The sequence below is a fragment of the Babylonia areolata genome, chromosome 1, assembly GCF_041734735.1.
Source record: "Babylonia areolata isolate BAREFJ2019XMU chromosome 1, ASM4173473v1, whole genome shotgun sequence".
Lineage (NCBI taxonomy): Eukaryota > Metazoa > Mollusca > Gastropoda > Neogastropoda > Buccinidae > Babylonia > Babylonia areolata.
Window position 1 is genome coordinate 61709309 of NC_134876.1, and position 22369 is coordinate 61731677.

A 22369-nucleotide genomic window follows, 5' to 3' on the forward strand; every position below is an offset into this window, starting at 1 on the left:
GTCTGATGTGTGCAGTGTGAGTGATACAGATACTGTGAGACGCGTGCATCTTTATGTGTGTGTGGGGGAGTGGGGGGGGGGTAGAGGTGCTCCATTTCAATAATGTTTTCTGCGATGTACTTTACATGCAATATATCTGTGCATTTGTGAATGTCTCAAATCCATTAAAAGTTTAACTTTTCCAAATTGATAGAGTAACATGATCATTTGTCTTCCAAACTACTAGTGGTGTTGAAAATGTGATGTTTTCATCAGCGACTTGGGTTTGTCGTTATGTTGTTGTTTTTTCGGGTGATACGATAAGCTGAGATCTTGTGTGCACTAGCATGCACTTGGCGCACATAGATGAACACACAGTGGCAAAAGGGTTGTCCCTGACAGAATTATGTAGAAAAATCCACTTTTATAGTAAGCCAAATATACTCGCAGGCAGGAAAAAAAAATAAATGTATATGTCTATGCATATGTATATGTATACTGGCTGTGATGCATGGAGCTGCACGCGTTAGCCCTTTTCTCCGGGGAGAGTAGCCCCAATTTCGCACAGAGAAAGATGTCGTGACAAAAAAGCAGTGCAATACGATACGATACAGTGCAGTATAGTACAGTACAGTATAATGCAATACAATACAACGCAATGCAAGACAAGACAAAACAGGACAAGACAAACCAAGTGCGGTGCGGTGCAATACAATACAATACAATACAATACAATACAATACGCTAGATGCAATTTTGTGTCTTCTCTGCTATCCACTATTGGTCACTGTATGGAAGCCCTGCGTTTGTGGTTTTATCACTGTCACTGGGCAAGTTCCTGTTGATGTGCTTGTTCCTCCTGATTATTATTTCTTTTAATCATCAGAAACTCTGCGTGTGTGTGTCTGTCTGTCTGCCTCTCTGTCTCTCTCTCTCTCTCTCTCTCTCTCTCTGTGCATGGCTACTCCTTCGGCACCCCCTCCACCCTCCCCAATTCCCCGTCCCCTAAGCACTGACTGAGGAAAGAAAAAAAGAATTCGTGTCTGATGGAAATAATTATTCAAGAGTTTCTGCCCCGAGGAGATCACAAACTGTTTGCGTTGCGATAGGCTGAGCAGCATGGCTGTGGAAGATTCACAGGTGAATGCAGGATATTTTTAATATTGATGGTGAAGCGGTGGTCTAGTTGTAAAGCGCCCTACTGAGACTGAAGCGAATGTCCACGGGGTTTGAGTCCCGTACTTGACTCCCCACCTCCATCAGACCTCGAGTCGTGGTCTGGGTGCTAGTCTTTTTGATAAGACGATAAACCGAGTTCCCGAGTGCAGCGTGCACTAGCCGCACGTAAATGAACCCACAGCAACGAAAGGGTTGTCGTTGGCAAAGTTCTAAGGGGGGACAGGGAGGGGGGGTCCACTTTGATAGTAAAACAAATACACTTGCAAAAATTTTAAAGAGAGAGAGAGAGGCGCTCTCCCTAAGGAAGGCAGCTCGAATTTCACACATAGAAATCTGTTGTGACGAATTTTTAATACAATACAATACAGTACAATGCAGTGCAATACAATACAATCATACAACACAACTCAACACAACGCAGATTCAGTCGGTATTCGTGTGTGGTGGTGAAGCCACTCTTCACAAAAACAGACTGTTTCAAGATTATGTCTTTTGGGAGCAAGAAGCGCTTTTCGCGGGGATTTTCTTTGTTTCTTCCTCTGATTCTTTCATTTTTGTTTATTATTTATTTCTTCTTCTTTTTTTTAATCATTATTATCTGTCACACACATTCAAAGCAGGACGAGAGAGAGAGATTTTCAATCCTGACCATTTGTAGATGGATTCTTTCCCTTTTAGCCCCCTTTTGAATCTTTTTTTTTTTTCTTCTTCTTCTTTCGCGCGCCCCATGAGAAAGAAGTAAAATAATTATGAAGAAAACATGAAGAAAAAAAGGGGGAAGGCACAGATTACAAAGGCATTAAACGACTGAATGAACGGGACTTGGCATTCAAAGTTTAAAAAAAAAAATTCTTTTTATTTTTAGAATGAATTATTCCCCCTTCCTCCTCACAGCCTGACTTGTATCTCATGCACCAATGACTGCATGACTGTTTTCATTTTCACGGTCACACTAACCCAGCCTGTTCCCTGCAACACTGGGGCCAGGAAGGCAGAGGTGGTGGAGGGTTCAGGGGATGGTGAGGAGGGGGGTAGGAGAGGGTGTGGGAATGTCAGGGATATGTGGACAGGAATACAGCCAGGCTGTTTGACTTGTCGTTCTTTACCTTTTTGTCTCCCTTTGTGCCTCTCTGCGAGGGTTTGTTTTGAAACTTTCAGCACGCCCCCCCCCCCCCCCCCCAACCCCTCCTCCACCACCCCTACCCCCACCCCCTCCCCGCTTGAAATTTTCATGCTTTCCGGGGGCAGTTCACATGTTAACTTGTTTGAAAAACTCATCTGTTGTCTGGTCTCTTGGTTTTTGCCAGCACTGGTGGATTACGATTGTAATAATGGGTGTGTGTGTGTGTGTGTGAGAGAGAGAGAGAGAGAGAGAGAGTGTGTGTGTGTGTGTGTGAGAGAGAGAGAGAGAGAGTGTGTGTGTGTGTGTGAGAGAGAGAGAGAGAGAGTGTGTGTGTGTGTGTGTGTGTGAGTGCGTGTGTGTGTGTATGTGTGCGTGTGTGTGTGTGCACTCGCCCCAACATCCGTGGCCGTCCCCCCGTGTGTCTGTTTCTGCCAGAGTGAAGCAGCCCTGAATAAAACATGGCCATCACCGCAACGAACTCCGGCCCACAAAGGCGACACAACAAAGTCACAGATGCCAAGTTGTCTTTTGTGTGTGTGTGTGTGAGCATGCGTGCGTGTGTGTGTGCGTGTGTGCGTGCGTGCGTGCGCGCACGCGCGTGTGTGTGTGAGTGTTAGTGTGGTGCGTGAGTGTGGTATGTGTGTGGGGGGGTGAGGGGTGGGTCTGTTTAAATGTGTGTGTATGGATGGTGGGGGATACGCGTGTGTGTGTGTGTGTGTGTGAGGGGTGTGTATGATGGGTAGCTTGTTGGGGGCAGGGCAGTCACTTGCATACCCGGGGTATTCATACCCCGAGCCACCCTGCGGTGAACGTGATGGCTTGTATTGACTCGGGGCCGCAGAAAAAAAAAGAAAAGAAAAAAAAAAGTGCCGGCAGCCGGGCTGACCAGCGACAAGTTAGAGCTCCCCAGGACTGCTGCTGGAAGGGACAGGAAGGGAGAGTACCCTGGGGCCACCCAGACATAAACCTCATCACACACACGTGCACTCAAGCGAGAGAACACTGGAAGTCACCCGCGAAGATTTTCCCGGTTTTTTTTTGTTTTGTTTTTTTGTTGTTGTTTTTTTTTGTTATTGTTGTTGTTGTTGTTGCTATCTTTCTTCTTCTTCCTCTCTTCCTCCCGATGGCCTTGACTTTACTATGTGTCCATCACTTTCATTTCTCTCTCTCTCTCTCTCTCTCTCTCCTCTCCCTCCCTCCCTCTCTTAAACATCTACCCGCCCCCTCCACCCCATCCGCCCCTTCCTACCTCCCACTCTAACCATTGTCCGCTTCAGAGAGATGCAAATCAGTTGTTTGAGGGGGAGCGGAGGGCGTTGGGTGGGAGGGGAGAACAATACTACAGCAAAGACAATAAACTCGGCGCTAACAACAGTACATGACCACTTGGAGAGAACTGGTACTCTTTTCTTTTTTTTCCTTTTTTCCCCAACCCGTTTTTCTGTCCCGATGGCCGCCGTACACCCACCCGCTCTACCCTACCCCTCACCGCCACACACACACACACACACACACCCTACCTTTCCTCCTCACCGCCGCGCACGCTGGTCTCCCCCCATCCACCCTCTTACAACACCCTCCTCCCCTCCCCCTTCCCCCTTCCCCCCGTCTATTCTTTTTTACAGTCCACCTTATATCAATAATAATTATACATTTTCGGTGGGTCTGCTTTCTGTTCTTTTCATGCTCGTAGGAAGAATAGCGGGAGATGGGGAAATGAAATTAGGTACGTGTCCTTGACGATGTATGGTTGACGGTAAATGGGTTTATTCTTTTCACTTTGAAGTGTTATACACGTGTGTGTTTATAAACGTCGTATAGTGAGTGGATGGGTGGTGGGTGGTTGATATTATTCGTGGATTGACCAGCAAAGAGAGAGGAAAAAAAAAGGGTTGGCGTTTATTTCTTTGGTAAATGACTGCATGAAACGTGTCTGTTTGTGTCTCTGTGTCTTTGTCTTTCTTTCCTCTCTCTCTGTCTGTCTCTGTCTCTGTCTCTCTCTCTCTCTCTCTCTCTCTCTCTCTCTCTCTCTCCCTCACACACACACACACACACACACATACATACATACACACACGCGCGCACACACACACACACACACATTCATTTTTTTTCTCTTTCTCTCTATCTGTGTGTGTGTGTCTGTCTCCCTCTCTGTCTGTCTGTCTGTCTGTCTCTCTCTCTCTCTCTCTCTGTTTTTCTTTCTCTCTCCCCCTTTTGTCTGTGTGCCAGCAATGTGCGTCACTGAAAGAAAAAAATATTTCATCTGAATAATGGACACACACACACACACACACACACACACACACACACACACACACACACACACACACACACACACACACACACACACACACACACATATATATATATATATAGAGAGAGAGAGAGAGAGAGAGAGAGACATACATACATACATACATACATGTGTGTGTGTGTGTGTGTGTGTGTGTGTGTGTGTGTGTGGTACTGAGTGATAGATGATCACATTGTATTGTCAGAAATGATTTGCTGTCGCAGAAAGCCAAGTCCTGGTTATAAGCTTAGGCATTTATCATGGGTCTGTTATCACAGGCAATGACTGACATTTTTTGTGTTTCCATGTCACTATAATTCTTATCCCCTGTCTGTCTTTGTTGTTGCATTTGTTATTGTTGTTGCTGTTGTTGTCGTTATTCTTCGCATTATTTTAGGGGGGTATTGTTTTTGTTTGATGTGTTTAAAAAAAACAAAAAAAAACCGCGTTCAATCCTGTTCGGTTGTGGCATAAATTACCAGAAAGGCGAATATTTGGCAAAATATCCAATTGAATACATTTTCAACCAAATAAGATGTAACGTTGTTTTTACGGAAAGTAGATCTGTCTCATCATTTACGTAGTTTCAGAGGGGTTCAACAGGGAGGCATTCTTTCACTCTTTCTGTTGTCTATTATCTTGAAGGGTATCTTTTCGATAACGACTGCTCTGTTTTTAGAATTGATTTTAAGTTTGCCGGGATTAGGTGGAGAGAGATGTTTTATTAAACGATATCATTTAATTAGATAATTTCAAGTCTGCAACAAGACTCGATGTTTGGCAACAAAATAAAAGTTGTCGAAGAGAGAGAGAGGGAGGTGTCAAGTAAAACCCAAATCGTTATCTTTCATGGTAGCAGACAGAATCGTCGTGACCTTTTTACATTTAATAATCCAAGACTGGAAGTTGCCATTTTTGTTCATATATATATATTAGTTGAATAAGTACTGCGTTTGTTAATCGTGTGTATTCCGTGAACTGAAAGAGCACGATAGAGAATCATGCTTTTTGTCGCTCAGGTGCTCTTCCAGTACTGTGTATATCAAACGCTGTAATTGTCTTGTTTCACGAACTAAACCTAGTTTAACTCACTCAGTACGGCCAGTCCTCTCTTCTCCTCTACACAGACCCCTCGGATGTCCAGTGGGTGTCTCAATGACCCAGCCTTTAGCTTCCGTCGTCAGAATTGTGGTATTCTTTGTCAACATTCACGTCTTCAGTATAAGAGCCTTCCGCTTGCAATATTTTGATGATGGTAATTGGGCTGAAACGCTGTTAACGTCGTCTCTTTCGCCGTTCGTATGGAGAGAGTTAAACCAACTACTTCAATAAGACAGCAGACTGACGGGGAACTGTCGTGTTGTGACAGGCAAACACAATGAAAGAATAATCGACAAAAGAGAAAAAGAAAAAAGAATCTCGTCAGTTGTCTTGAGGGTAGTGTTGTCTTTCCACAGATGACAGCGGCGCACAGTCAGTTGATACGACTTCAGAAAACTGGTGTCTGTCTTTTGAAATCCCATGGGGGCCGCTGGTTTTTATGTTTCTTGTCAGATATGAAAATCTATCTTTGACACACGCTGACCCATACACAGTTGTAGCTGCGAGAACCTCACGCACGCGTACACGCCCGCACGCACGCACGCACGTACGCACGCATGTACGCACGCATGCACATGCATATTTTCCACCTTATGTCACTTAAAGTGGAAAGACGTTCAGTTTAAAGACTACTTCATTTCGCTCTATTATTAAAAGTGGTACTAAATTGGTTCTCATCGAGACGTCTCTCTCATTCCTTCTCTCTTTCTCATCATGTGTGTGTGTGTGTGTGTGTGTGTGTGTGTGTGTGTGTGTGTGTGTGTTTTCTTCATGCAGTAATTATAAAGACAATGACGGACACTAGAAAAAGCCACTCATGTCATTGGCATTGGCAACCAAAGAAGCAACAGCAGCTTCTTTCCACCTTTAATTAAAAACAGGTGACAGTCCACGAGCTGTGCGAAAGGGAAACCACACACTGTGCACGGACAGCAGGTGATGTAACGCGCATCAGGCAATTGACTTTAATACCCATCTCGGTCAATTGACGTTGAAAACAGACCCAAACCCGCGATACCGCCGCTCGGTCAGTCAAGCACACTGTACATGCGGCGGCAGAGAAACTATACACCAACCGCTATCCATGTCATGTAACCGTGGTCATTTAGATGGAGCGCCTGATTGAGTTAATGGGGAGAAAAAAAAAAAAAGCCTTGTTCCCGTTGCTGTGTACTCATCTACATCTGATTGAAGCAGGGTACAATAAAACGACCCCGACTGTTCACTGACAAAAACCTGCTGTGGTGGACCAACCTCAACCAGGAGGGGAGAGAAAGAGTCACACACACACACGTGATTATGAGGGGAGCATGTTGCAGCACGTGCTGTTCGAGACAGGCCTCAGACATAAAACTCCCACCGTGGGGGTTTACATGTGTGGAGAGAGGGGGGAGGAGGCTGGTGAGAGGATGAAAAAGAGATGTTATCGGCCAGTATCGCTGTCAGAGCAACGCGCGGTCAGCTCTTTTCGCCCACGGTCAAGTGCACGTGTAAAACAATCCCCCCGGAGGTATAGGTGGCCTCATTGTTACAAAACATGGCCTGGTGGGGGACGGGGCCGGTGGAGGTGGGGGGAGGGGGCGGACAATTTCCGGAGGCTTTTTTTGTGAGACTGACGAGAAGACGGCTTAATTACTACAAGAGGGATTTCATTAAAGTCACAATTGCAATTACAAGTCTGAGATGACCACTTTCTTAGCGTTTTGAAAGGGGTGACTTTGTTGGAATGAAAAGAACATTAATGCTACAGTTGATGACAATATTTGATAAATGTTTGGCATTCAAACCTTTCTTATGTAATACTGAAACTATAAAATGAACTTTTATCGAGGATTTGTATGAAAGTATCAACTCAAATCTTTTTTCCATCATAGAATTGGTTTAAACAATTCTTTATTCAGAAAACATGCATGTATACACGAACAGCAGAGCAACAAGCTTCCAGGATGATCCAGCGCTGCACTGACTCCACCAGAACGACAGCAAAACCGGGTATGGAGGATGGGAGTATGTTGTCAGCGCCCAGAAGTACCGAACTCACACACTTCGGATTGAAACGATAAACCGAGGTTTGATGTGCCGCGTGGACTCATCGTAGGTTATTTTCACGTGTACTGAGTCCCCGCAGCACATGAATCCTCGGTTTGTCTCTGGTTAAAATGCTGCCATAAAATCACTTTGATAGCGGAACAAATACACTTGCAGACAGAAAAAAAAGATTAAGATATAAAAAAGAAAGGTTGAGGTGGTGGCGCTGCACTGTGGCGACACGCTGTCTCCCCGTGGAGAACAGTCCGAATTTCAGACAGGTGAATATCTTGTGGAAAATGATAGAATGCAATACATTACAATACTCTGCAGTACAATTCAATAAATACAACACTTTCTGTACTATACTGTACAGCACAACACAGCATAACGCAATGCAATGGAATACTATACAATACAGCACAACAATCAACTCAAAACAACACAACACAACCTAGCACAGCACGACAAGACACGACACGACACAATCTGTCAAATGCGGGCGTGGCATTCAGGCCGCCGATGAGTGATGGATGATGCAGGCACCCTCACCACTACTACACCACGCATGGATTATTTCATGATGTCTGCTGATTCTGGAATAACTTTGGTTTTACCAACTCCATGGGCGACTCCAGCTACTAAAGAGATTAAACAGCGTTGTGAGTCAGTCTTTCATCACCCATAACTTTTTAAAATATTCATTAAAAAGAAACCTGACTTGTCAGCCAGTTACTTAGCTGTGAGGGAAGTGGGGGTTGAAGATGGGAGGGAGAGGGGGGGGGACAAAAAATCATCTTAGATAAAGGAAATCTCTCGCCACGCGTCTTCGGATTCAGAGTGTAATGAGCTGGAACTTCTTCGTCAGCTTCTTAAAAGACAACGATATAATTACGAATACCGATCGATTGCTAACTTTTAAAGCGGCATCGATTTAACAAACAAAAACAATACAAAAACAATCAGCTTCAGTTTCCTCCTACAGGCTTCAGACTGTTTCAGTGAGCTTCCACAAAGTACTATCCTTTTTCCTTGCGGTGTAATAATCTTTCAGCAGTCCTCGTGGTGGGTTGCAAGTTAATCCGTGTGATTTTTAACTCCATTGTCCTCCCCCAACTGTTGTATCAGGCCAGTGTGATTTTTAACTCGTCTCCCCCCCCCCTCCCCCTCCAACTATTATGTGTATCAGGTCAGTGTGGTTCGATGAGGGAGGCTCTCCCACCAGGAAAACCGCTGGAGGTTTGAATAATGGAAGCTAAACAGACCACTAGTCTGTAGCCCATCCGCTAGTGGTGGTAGAGTTTTGTTTGGGGTTTTGTTGGGTTGGTTTTTTGTTGCGTTGTTGTTGTTTCTTGTTTGTTTGTTTGTTTTTCTGGGGGGGTTGTTTTATGTTTTGTTTTTTGCACTTATTCTCGCATGCGAAGAGATTAGTCACGGTGTGTTCAGTAACCTTCACAAGTACTGTGTATACCGCAGAGAGAAAAACGTTTTTAGACTTTTGCTGTTCAAGTTAAATTTGATAACTGCGGGTTGGAAAACAACAACAACAGCACTTTTGTAAAGTAAATGTGCTCGTTGCAGCCCACGAAGGCTGAAGAAGAAATAAACTTGGAAGAAAAGGCAGGAAATATTCTCACCTATCATGCAGTCATCCGTTTTTGCGGTTTCTGTGTCAGTCTGTGAGTGATCACATTAACAGAATTCTCCTTCTGTCAAATCTCAACAAAACTATGATGATCATGACAAAACAACAGCAATATTAAATATAATAATGGTGATGATAACAAGTCATTTAATCAGTTCAGTGCAATGAATATCTGTGTGCCCGTGGGAGATTTCGTGCGTGTGTGTGAGCGTGCGCTTGTGTGTGTGTGTATGTCTGTCTGTCTGTCTGTCTGTCTGTCTGTCCGTATCTTCATGCGAATATCTAGTGAAAGTACAGGGGTTGGGGTGGGGGTGAGGAATCTCTTGTCACTATTCACTCCCCTTTGTGAAGCCGATTATTTTTAGAGCTTTTCCGCCGGGGCTAGTTCGGCGTTTGTGACACGACGTCACACAGGGGACATAATCGTCTGATGACAATGCCAGTGGCGTCCCTTGAGTTTGGCAGACGACACTAGCGTCCATTGACGTGATTCATGTCTCCAGACGTCTATCCGTTAATGTGCCTTCCGCGAGGGCTGGGAGCGGGAGTGCCTCGCTAAAGTGGTCGTCCTGTCTGTTCGCCCGCCCGCTTGTGGAACTTCCACTGGACAATATGATAAAAGCATTGCAGAATGTAGTGGGAATAAAGGTGTTGTTAAGGCTAAGTATAATTCTTTCTCTCTCTCTCTCTCTCTCTCTCTCTCTCTTTTTTTTTTTTTTTTTTTTTTTGTAGGGGTGTGGGGGGTGTTTTTGTTGTTGTTTTTACACATTTCAGTTTATAGGGGTGGTAATGTTGTTTTTGTTGGTGGTGGGTGCCGTTGACGGGGTGTAGAGGGGGTGGTGATAGAATGGCTGAGCATTTGACGAAAACTGATTGGAGGAGGATAAGGGGCGGGGAGGGGTGGGGTGTTGGGGGGGGGAATAATTCAATAGCTGAAAAGCTTTCATTGGTGGGATCCTACCCTGTGGTACTTGGCGTAGAATGGTAGTTGAAATGTTCGTGAAACGATTGTGATAACTACAGCGTTGAAAAGGAAAGATTCATACCAGGTTTCGGAAAGAGATTATTAGGTACTTGCTCACTGTTCATCTGAGAGTAGATGTTTTGTAATTATCCATAGATTATATTCTGTTATAGTATTATATGTATAATCCATATCTCATGTCTATACTGTAACGCAATGTTATAACACAATGAAAGCGTTATTCAATGCTCACAATATAAATGTACGTATCTGAATCTCCAGTCAACAAAATTTTACTCTCCTTTTTTTTTTTCGGTATGATATTCAGGATGGGCAGGGAAATTATACATCTTATAAAGATATGATTGTAAAACCGAAGAAAACCAAGGAAGAGAGAAAGATGAACATGAAAAGTATAGCAGATTTAAGCGATGGAAAATACCAAGTATAAACATAAAACAAGATTGTGTTAAACAAAAATAGAACTACTGAGAACACACACACACACACACACACACACACACACACACACACACACACACACGTGTTGTCTGTAATGGGGGTTCATCTGGCGTTACAAGGGGTAAGTCCTTGCTGTCTGTAGAGGCGTCCTGGTCGTTAATCCGGTTTTCCAACGGGGAAGTCCTGGCTGTTTGCAGAAGGTTTCGTTGTTTGAGGGGATGACGTCCTGCTCGTCTGTCTGGATGTGAGGTCCATTCTAGCGCTCCAAAAGGTGTGTGGGTGGGGGAGGTGGTGCAGGGGTGGGGGTGGGAGGGGGGGCTGGTCGGGATGAGGTCTTGGTATGCTCCAACACGAGTCGATTTAGATCTTATACCTAAGTACAGGTTATCCGGTTTCCTGACAGTGCTCGTGGCCAATCAGGTGGGAACAAGGCGTCGCTTTTCTCTCCCTGCGAGGTTGTTGTACGAACACACCTCCTCCACACTAAAACGTACAATTACAGGATTAGCAGGTGTCTGTGTGCTGAAGTCGTCTCTGTCTTGAGTGGATGTCTGTGTCTGTTGACGTGTTTATATATATATATATAGAGAGAGAGAGAGAGAGAGGTTGTGTGTGTGTGTGTGTGTGTGTGTGTGTGTGTGTGTGTGTGTGTGTGTTTGAACTCCGATTTATAAAGATAATTGAAGCTCTCTGTCCTCTCTCTTTCTCTCTCTCTCTCTCTCTCTCTCTCTCTCTCTCTCTCTCTCTCTCTCTGGTCAGACTGATAGAATGAATAATGAGAAAGCCTTTCCAACGAGTGAAAGGGACAAGAATTAAATTTTCAAATTCAAAATGAATGAACTAATCAGTTATTTATCCATGGCGAAACTCAGTATAAAATCCACCTTGATATAGTAAAACAAATACACTGATGGACAGAAAGAAGAAGAAGAAAAATAAAAGAGAGAAGAAAACGAAGTATGGATGACGCTGCACTGTAGCGACGCGCATGCACTCTTTCCCACACACAGAGAAATCTGTTGTGACAACAAACAAACACAAAACAAACCAAAAAAAGAACCCAATAAAAACCGTAATAATACAATACAAAACGAAATGAAAAAGAAAGGTTTGTCAGTTCATGTAACGAAGCGATGGTGTATCTCTCGTTTCAGACACTCCATCGCTTGCTGCTCATCAACGTAAGAACAGCAGCTGCTAAATTGCTCTCCACTGAAATAGCATGCACGCAGTAAAAATATAAAAATGATAAAAACAAGAACAAGAAAAAACAATGTTATCTACTGCTTTTCATAAACGCCCATTACCGCAGCTGTATATGTGGAGAGAATGGAGCATCATTGTCATTCGCACTTTGATTAATGTGTCACTAGTGGAGGAAAGTGTATCATTATGTCAAACAGGCAATGTGTTTGTGTGTGTGCGTGCGTGCGTGCGTGCGTAGGTGTGTGTATATGAAAGAGAGAGACAGAGAGAGAGAGAGAGAACTGGCCGATCTATTTAGATCTCAAGAATAATAACACAGAATAATTAAATGTATTTTAATGCGCAATACAAATTCAAATATATTTTGATATCTACACATTTGAAACACCTGTTCTGAATGCAGACATCTGTCGCACATTCCAGAGCTGTAGACCAAACAGAGAATACAAAAAATACTCTCACCACTGCACAGTAGCTCCGCTCGTGATATATATCATTGTGTGTGTGTGTGTGTGTGTGTGTGTGTGTGTATACAAAGAGAGGGGGAGAGTCTCTAAAAGTCATCAGCTGATGTGAATTAACTGACCATAAATAACTGAAAGCATCCAAACAGCTTAAAACGATTGTATGGTGTTTGATACCGTGTGTGATATTTGCTTGGTTCTTGGGAGGGGTTTTTGTGTGTGTGTGTGTTGTTGTTTTGTTTCTGTTTTGTTTTTTGGTGTTGTTTTTTGTTGGGTTTTGTTTGTTTGTTTATTTTTTGTTTTGTTTTCGTTTGTTTTTTTGGGGTTTTTTTTGTTTTTTTTTTTGGGGGGTGCTGTTTTTCTGATTTTGTTTTTCTGTTGATATCAAAACACAAAGCCTGTATAAATAATTTATTATTTGTCGGAAAATCTTAGATAGATTCTATTACAGTTGTGTTGTGCATGTAATATGAATTCAAAATCTATTTCAAAAATATGTTTCTTTCAATTTCTCCTGTATTTAATTCATTTTGAAAAACAGAATTATCAAAATAAACATGGGTAAACATCACACTCACTACATTGACGAATGGTCACGGGGACATGGGGGATAACTACTTTGCCAGAGACATTCATTTTGTCAGAGAGTGAGTTCTGCATGCTTTGGGTTAAGAAAAAAAAAGGTCTAAATTGGTTTAAAGAATTTAGTGAACAACGCTAGTTATTCTTGAAGGCCAATCGACGATAAGTTTCAAGCATTTGAGAGCATTTTTTCAGACTGAATACGAAGAACACTTTTGCAAAACGATTTTCTTCAACGATCCGTTTTGTTGATAATATTCCATGGTTAGTTGATACTTTTCTAGCTGCGAAGACATCCGTCACATGCTTATTAAGATGTCAGGACAGGACTTCAGAAAAAAAAAGATGTTCCTGTTGTGTTTTTATCTGTAATTGTAGTACTGTATAAAAACACTGCTCAGGCCCAGTGGCATAAAAAATCATCGGTCTTGAAAGTTACTGAGGAGAGAGATTTTCTTTTCGTCATCATAGAAGTCCATCGCGAACGATGAAGACGTCACTGACTCTTGGAAAGGTAACGCAGCCGAATACAAAGGCAGACGACAACAACAAAACACACACACAAAAAAGCGACCCGCACTGTTCGCAGGAAATAACAGATAAGTCTCGTCTCTCCTTTCTCCTTATAGCCACTATTACTCTACAACAAAAATCCAAGTCTGTTCTACAACAACAGCAAAAACAACAACAAGAGCAAAAACAACAAAACACAAGTCGGTGTGTTTCTGTTGTCTGGCTTTGAACAACTTATTGTGCTGTATTCAGGCAGTATTGGGTATTATAATTATTTGTGTTGAGGATTGAAAGCTGGGGACCGTCTGTACAGACCACGTCCAGTATCGAGAACTGTCCTGTGTTCAACGTCACAGGAACCGCTCCCATGGCCCAGGCAGCTAGCAGGGTGCTCTGCTGCGGCTGTTTTGTTAAAAGAGCGGCCTCGCCGTCCTCCTCCTCCTCATCCCCTCCATCCCCCACCCCCACCTCCATCCTGACAACTCCCACCCCCACTCCTTCCCCCGCTGCCTTTTCCGGGGGTGTTAATGGTGCCCCACCTCCTGTTCCTCCCGCCAGGAACAAGCGGCATGGTCGTGGGGGCCTGTGGTGGTATGGGGTGGAGGGGATTTGAGACGTCATGGGGGAAAAGAGAACCTTAGAGCCTGCTATGTGTAAAGTCTGTCTGTATCAAGGCCGGATGGCGGGTACTTCGGGTGGGATTTGAAGGACTTGACAAGACGGTTGCCTAAAACGGACCCAGTGAGGAGCTTTTGCATGGGCCTTCAGCAGTGTACCTTACCTCTTGTCTCCTCTCTCTGTCTCTCTCTCTCTCTCTCTCTGTCTCTCTCTCTCTCTGTCTTTCTTTCTCTCTCTCTCTGTCTCTCTCTCTCTCTCTCTCTCTCTCTCTCTGCCTCTCTCCCTCTCTCTCTCTCTCTCTCTCTTCTCCGTGCAAGCGGTTGCTTGCGTGTATGTATGTATATGAAGGCACTTGTGTACTGCACAGGAATGGTTTTCCTATTTGAGAGTAATGTAGCATGATTTGCCACATTGTGCTCTTCTCACTTAAATAAGTTCAATCGGTTCTCAGTTAAATGATCTGTTTGGCGAAAACCTGCACAGAAAAAAACCTTTAGTAAGTGGAATAAAAGAGGAAAATGAATAAATATATATACATATACATTCTGTTTCTATTTCTCACAGTCCGGTAGATTTAATAGGACACAAGAAATCAAAGTCTTGTAAACACACAGCCTCATACTACGCAGGAGAGAGCGACAGGTTTTCTTCAAAAGGAGGGGTACAACGGAGGATGACGAATATAGCTTCCCATAAAATTCGTCGAATGTCTTTCAACTATCTCCCGTCCGAATCAGACCTGGCGCCATTTTTACATATAATGATACTGCCATTTGCTCGCACTGGGGGCATGCACTTCGATTCGACCATGCTTCGTTTTTTGTTTTTTGTTTGTTTTTCTTGTTGTTTTTTTCGTTTTTTTTCCGAACATTATGTCGCCGGCCGTTTTTCGACGCAATTAAACTCAATCTTGATGCTTTATCTTTGAAAGCGCGTTTATAGGTCCTACCCGCCATTGGCCTTCAAAAGCATTGTCATTTGCGCGGATTGAGACAGCAGTTCCTGTTGGGTTCAAAGCGCTGAAAAGGGGGAAAACGATAAGAGTCTCTTTTTCGCCCAAATTGCTCCGACATCAAAAGTTGAGCTTTTCAATCAAAGAACAAAAGCACCCCGGCGCGGAAGCCATCGTCTTGATACAAGAAATGTATGCAGAGTTATGTAAATGGACGTTTCTTTGATGTACTGAACGATCGTAGGAGAGAGAGTAAGAGAGAGAGAGAGAGAGAGAGAGAGGAACGGAGGGAGAGGCTTTGGCTGGCAATAAAAAAAAAAAATAAAAACTTAAAAAGTAAAGAAAAAGAACAGGAGCAGAGTAAATTGAAGAAACATAAACTATTGTTCGTGCAGAAGTTATTCTCGTTGCTTTTAAAAGTTTGTTTCTTTTCATGTGTGTGTGGACTGATAGGTCACTGGCTGCGTCCGTTCTGGTGTTTGTGTTTTTTGTTGTTGTTTTGTTTGTTTGTTGTTGTTGTTTTCTTTCGATTTTCATGTTCCAGATGATTTCAACTTAATGTCGCTTAAAGAATATAAAAAATAAAGAATAAAAGAAAACAAGATTCCAGCATGGACTCTATTTCTCCGTATATACACGTTCACACTCAAACACTGACTCCAGCACATGTATGATTGCTTCCTCTCTCTCTCTCTCTCTCTTTCTCTCTCTCTCTCTCTCACACACACACACACACACACACACACACACACACACACAGACACACACACGCGCGCACACACACACACACACACACACACACACACACACACACACACACACACACGTAGATACACACACATGGGTGCACACGCACGCACCCAATCTCCCATGTCTGTCTGTCTGTGAGAGAGAGAGAGAGAGAGAAGGGGTGGGAGGGGTAGCATAGACCCAGGGGTAAATTCTGAGCATTATGCAGACTTAGCACTACTTCCAATGCAATCTTAACAGCGCTTGCAAAGTTATGGAATTATATCGTAGACTTGGTGAAATCCTTAAACTAAGCGAACAGCGCAAAAAGCAAAAGCAGGACATTCCTCAACGCAAACCTAAGCTAGCGCTGGACATGGGGGCACGAGCGAACCTGGCAGCGCTAAATTTTGCTTAGCGTTAAGAGTTTTTCTGGGCCGATGGAATTTGCGAAGACTTTGGATAATTCTTAACGCAAAGAAAAAACAAAGTTAGCGCTGCTGAGATGGTTGGCATACAACCCAAACCAGCCCAGACTGACCACCTGCATGTAGATGCCTGACGATTACGACATTCACAGCCCGAGGACGGCAGAGTGTGAACATCCTGTTGTCTTGAGAGGCCACATGGCCAGAGTGTATGTTGTGTTACAAAAAAAAAACAAAAAAAACAAACCCACACACACAAAAAAAACACCTTACAACTGGGCTTTGAATGAAACGTTATTGTCACCACTGATACACCACCACCATCCTGCCAGAACTCAACCAGCTAAAAAACCAATTCCTCTTTCCTCTTTTCGCCGAAACCTGGGGGGTGGGGGGGGGGGGGGGGCTTACGGCGAAATTGTGGCAGGCGCTCAGTTTACCTCAGGCAACTAGTTAGCACGGGCGACTCGTCAGGAACTTGTTTCACAGCCCAGCTGTGACACCGAGCTCTGGCTTCAGTGTCACCGTGGCTGTCATTGTGTGATTGAAAGTTGTTGTGTTTGTTTTGGTTTTTTCCTACAGTGTGCTATATCATCCACTATATTGGGTATCGCGATTCATTAAAAAATGATCCGTTCGCGTTTTTAGAGAGAGAGACAAAGAAAGATTAGTGCAGTGTTTGTTTGTTGTTGTTTTCCTTTCGTTTTGCTTTTTCTCCCGATTCTATTGTAGAATGTCGTATTAGCATGCGATTAAAACCATGTTTGTGTAGTGTTAGTGTAGTGTTGTAGTGTTACGCGTGTGTGTGGAAAAAAGGTAAAAATATGTGAAACGTGTGATTGCATGATGAATTACATCGTGTTTGGTGCGTACGTGTGTTTGTGTGTGTGTGTGTGCGTGCGTACGCACGCAGGTATGTGTGTGTATGCATGCTTATGTGTGTGTTTGTCTGTCAGGTAATTTTAGTGTTATTTCTATAAATATTGTTGAAATGTCTTGCAGTCGTTGCATTTTGTCAGCGAAAGTTAGAGCATGAAGACCTCTCCTCCCTCTCTCTCTCTCTCTCTCAGATTTTTAGTTATGAGTTCTTCTCGCTCTCTCTGTGTCTCTAACGTTTTGAGTTCCTCTCTCGCTCGCTCTCTCTCTCTCTCTCTCTCTCTCTCTAACGTCTTTCGCTCTCTTTCTGTTACGTTTTGAGTTCTGAGTTCCTCTCTCTCTCTCTCTCTCTCTCTCTCTCTCTCTCCCTCTCTGTCTGTCTGTCTGTGTGACACGTGTGTAAGTAGAGGGGGGCACGGGTGGAAATGGACCGCCCTTTGTGAACGCCGTCAGACCGTCATCATCAAGAGATGAACGGATGGAAGATCGTGTACAAGAAGTCGCCAGCACTCTTGGAGTACACTTCCAGCCTTGGAGTTGTTATCGTTCCTCTCCCTTTCTTCCTCCGTTTGTCAATCCCACCTTCAAGAGGCCGTAATTAACTGCTTGTACAACACCTCCTGGCGGCCGGCGTAAGCTGATGATGCTGTTTTTCCTCCTTGTCTTCCTTCCTTCCTGCCTTTTGTAGCCCCAATCATCGGGGGTATATACTCGCGTCACCTCTGTGACCGACGCGTCTTCATGCCTCCTGCCTCGCTGCCGGAGTTTGCCGCTGACAACTAATCAGCCAAACGGCCACTAATTAGCTGGACACTGACCCGTGGCCGGGGGCCCAATGACAGTGACTGACAGTGGTCAGTGGCCGCGTCACTGGCTTTGTCGCTTCACTTGGCCCTGCAGCAAAGGGGGAGGGCGTTTAAGCTGTCGGCTTTGGCAGGAAGAGGGGATTGTTGGGAGAGAAGAGCCCGGAGTCCTTCCCTCAGGACAGGAACCGGAGAAGTTGGGGGAGGGGAGGAGACAGAGGGAGAAAGAGACGGAGACATCGAGAAAGAGATGGAGACAAGAGGAGAGGGGAGAGGCCTTTGGTCTAATCATCGACAGCATTGGAACTCATTAAGCCATGTTTATGCTTACAGGGACAGATTAGTTGTGGTGGGCGCTGAAGCGAATTTATGAAAGTTGAAAGCGCCGTGCATGGGACATTGAACAGGGTGGGACTTTTTTCTTCCTCTCCTTTCTTTCTTTCTTTTTCCATTTTTCTTTTCTTTTCTTTTTTTTTTTTTCTTTTTTTAAAGGGAGGTTCACATTTCATCCGCGTCGTTAAAGATGTGATGAATGTCTTGAGAAACTTCTTCCCCACCACTTTTTATTGGAAAGACCATCAACATCTTTTTATGGGGCCGATACTCGGGTTTCATTTTTCATTCGCCTCACTTGACGCTGACTTCAGTGGCAATCCAGTGTCAGATATTTCCAAGTTAAGGGAAACTTCTTGCTTCTTTTTTAAAGTTGTCGTGTTTGTTGTTGTTGCTGTTGGGTTTTTTTTTTGTTTTTGTTTTTTTTTAGTTTGTCTCTCTTGAAAGAAAGAACTGAAATAAACTCGAGTTAAGAAGAACGATTCAGATGGATACAAAAATCGACTGATTAATTGGTATCTTCCATTATTGAATCCTGTACCATTGATGTAGGTCACGAATTATAAAATGCGAATGGAACAGTTACGGATAATACTGGATCGCCTTATTAATCAAACACAGAGACATCAACAAAAAATCACAATAAAAATCAAGAAGAAAAGCGAAATAGTCAAACACAGTTAATAAATTCTTTTTCTTCTGAAAAGTGTTCTTGCCTGCATGTAGGTTTTTCAACTGGTTCTATGTTTTACAAAATTTAATATGGCCCATCACGCGAACTTCACGGCAACAAGAATAGTACCAATTGTTTTTGGACCCAGTGGCATGGGGAAAGGAGAAACGCCCACAAGACTGCATGGTGCATACACGTGGTGTGTGTGTGTGTGTGTGTGTGTGTGTGTGTGTGTACGCATGCGCGCAATCGTTTTTATGACTACAAATGCATGCTCTTTTTATTCCACTCTTTGAAGTGAGCAAGACTGCTTCTAAAAAGAAAAATAATACAGGAAGAAATTAAATGGTCGCATCGAAAATGTAGATTTAGTCTAAATTCCGCTCTTCTCTAACAACGCCATCCTTATTACCTACCACCCACACACAGAGAGAGAGAGAGAGAGAGAGAGAGAGAGATGGAAAGCTTTCAACAATGGCGAAAAAAATCATTTTCTTGTGTGAAGTTTCGGTGGCATACGAACGAGTGACAATATAACTCAACTTCAATAGATGTGATAAGTTTGTCTGTCCTCTCTCTCTCTCTCTCTCTCTCTCTCTCTCTCTCTATCTATCTATCTAGCTATCTAGCTAGCTAGCTAGCTAGCTATCTATCTCTATCTATCTGTCTGTCTATGTTAGCACCTAATATGACACAGGAAATAAGATATAAAAAAAACTTTAGGCAATTGTTGGATATAGCTTGGACAACAACAACAACAACAACAAAAAGAAAACAGAGAAAATATTCTCGACAACTTTAAACAAGGGAGGAACAATTGAGAGGAAAAGGGGAGGCGGGGGGGGGGGGACGAGAAGAGAAAAGAAATAGATGGCTGTAAGATCTGCACTTTATGACAAAAAAAAAAAATAGAAAAGAAAAGAAAAATGAATGCGTGAGGAAAGTTTGATTCTCTTTTGCTCCAAGTTACTCCAAAAATTCACCCTGTGTGAACTGATTCACCGTTCCTTCCCCTGTTGTGAGAGATTAGGAGAATGGGAGGATGAAAACGTCTTGTTAAGAATAATAATAATAATATGATAATAATAATGATAATAACAATAATGAGGATAACAATAGTGGTATATAATATCAAAAATGATGATAAAAGTAATAGTATTCGCAGTTGTAATGGTCATGATGATGATGTTGATATTGATGTTGTTGTTGTTGTCGTCGTCGTTGTCGTTGTTGTTGTTATGATAATGTGTTTATATGGCGCTGAATCTTAGCATTATGCAGAGGCAGATTAAAGCACTTTCACGGCAGTAATTCACACGCACGCACACTGATTCACAGAGATGAAAGACTTGTTGGTAGATGTATGTAGCCCACACTGTATTAATAGATATATGTAGCCCACACTGTAGTAATAGATATATGTAGCCCACACAGTAGTAATGCATATATGTATCCCACACTGTAGTAATGCATATATGTATCCCACACTGTATTAATAGATATATGTATCCCACACAGTAGTAATGCATATATGTATCCCACACAGTAGTAATGCATATATGTATCCCACACTGTAGTAATGCATATATGTAGCCCACGCCGTACTGGTAAAGTACTGTTCTCAAAGCATACTGAATATCTGCATACGGCTGTTTAGCAGTCGTATCACTTGAATAAAGACAGTGATGATGATAATAATTATAATAATAATAATGATAATGATAATAATAATATAGTTCTTATATGCCGCAAACACCCCATAATAGTGCAGCGTGTCCCACGAAACAATACACATAAAATACTTCAAAGGTAATGATACACTTTAACAACGGATGAAGACATACGAGGCAGTGGTACAGATAACAAATGTGTGTCGTCACATCAAAAAGCACGAAACATGCCTTACACACACACACACACACACACACACACACACACACACACACACACACACACACACACACTTGAAGTTGTTGTTTTTCTTATGAATTTATCAAAACGCGTCCAAACTCATGATTGTCTGACACAGCGTCATGGTGCATAATCATGAACGTTGAAGCCAGCCGTGTTAAATTTGAGCAGAGAGAGAGGAGAGGGAGAGAGTTATGAAGGTCAGCGTTTCCTGATTAATTTTGTTGGGTTTCTGTCGCATTTCATAACTCATTCTGATATGAGAAGTATCAGCCAATCCAGTGTATATCTTCTTGATTCAGATTATCTTACTGATACAAGAGGCCACGGAGTTTCACATGATGATAAATACCCCCCTCGTGTTTTTAGTTTCTTCACTGCGTCGCGGGTTTATTTCCAAAAGAGAACAAAAATCAGATTTTCCCCTTCCTGCCATTTTCTGGGGATGTAATGCAGTGTGGCGTGCAGCGCGCAAGTTTTGGCATTTGTCGCTTTGCTCACAACGCAGCCAACCGATCGTAAACAGCACATAAACACACTGAGAGGGCCATCGACCACGTTCCGGATGATTGACAGCTGCCGCGGGTCACGTGATGTCCTTTTATGGACAGTGGGCTTCGTCTGCCCGCGGAAAATCAATGGAGCAACGGCGGAGGGTGAAAGGGAGGGGGAGGAGTGGAGGGCGGGGGAAAGCCTGTGGGGCTATCGAGGAGAGAGCTGGGAGAGCCAGTGGGCTGGTAAATCGTCGGCGGCAGGCGATTTATGCCCGCTGCCTTGCTTCGGGTGACAAATATTCTATCAGTCTATCACCCTCTCTCTCTGCACCTCTCCCCGGCCGCGCTCACAAGTCCACGGTTTTCTCCTTTTAAAACATGCGAGTCACAGGCTGCCGGCTTGGCCCTGCCCCGCGCCTTGGCTGTGGCTGGACACTGGTGCTCACAGCGCTTCGGGAAACCACCGCCTGACTCCAATACTGGACATCGGGACTGCTTGGGAGGAAAGAAAGGCGGCAAGGCAGCCAACCAACCAACTAACGAACTATCCCACGTGAGACAAGTTTTTTTTTCTTTGGGTCGAATTTAATCCACGCCGTGGTGACTGAGACGTCCGCAGGGCTGTTCGTTACACGAGTAAAAGCCAGGACCGGGTCTCTGCTACCTAACCCGACTTGGTCGTTCGTTCGATCGGTCGTTCATCGTAGGTACCCTACCCCGTTCAGTGAGTGCTACTGGATTGTGAAACGGGATCTGGTTCTGTTTGGAGTTTGGGGGTGGGAAGATCAAAGCGGGGCTGTTTTCACCGCTGAAAACTGATACGTCCTCCGCGCACCCAACCAGCGGCCCCTCAGCTGACGGCTCACTACGTGGAACGAGGCAGCCAAGCGAGGACGGTCGGAGAGGAGAGGTCCCGCGACAGCTCGTTGCACAGCCGGCGACCTCAATAAAGTTGCCTCTAGCCCCGGAGATAGGATACCTCCAGGATCGGGTTTTGCTTGCACACGTGC

At 43.8% G+C, this 22369-nt stretch overlaps 1 protein-coding gene across 3 annotated transcripts in view; it reads left to right on the top strand.

Annotated features, from left to right (window-relative positions):
• Positions 1 to 22369, top strand: part of LOC143284969 (paired box protein Pax-2a-like) — a 308750-nt gene that overhangs the window by 194104 nt on the left and 92277 nt on the right. The gene's annotated exons all lie outside the window — the stretch shown is intronic.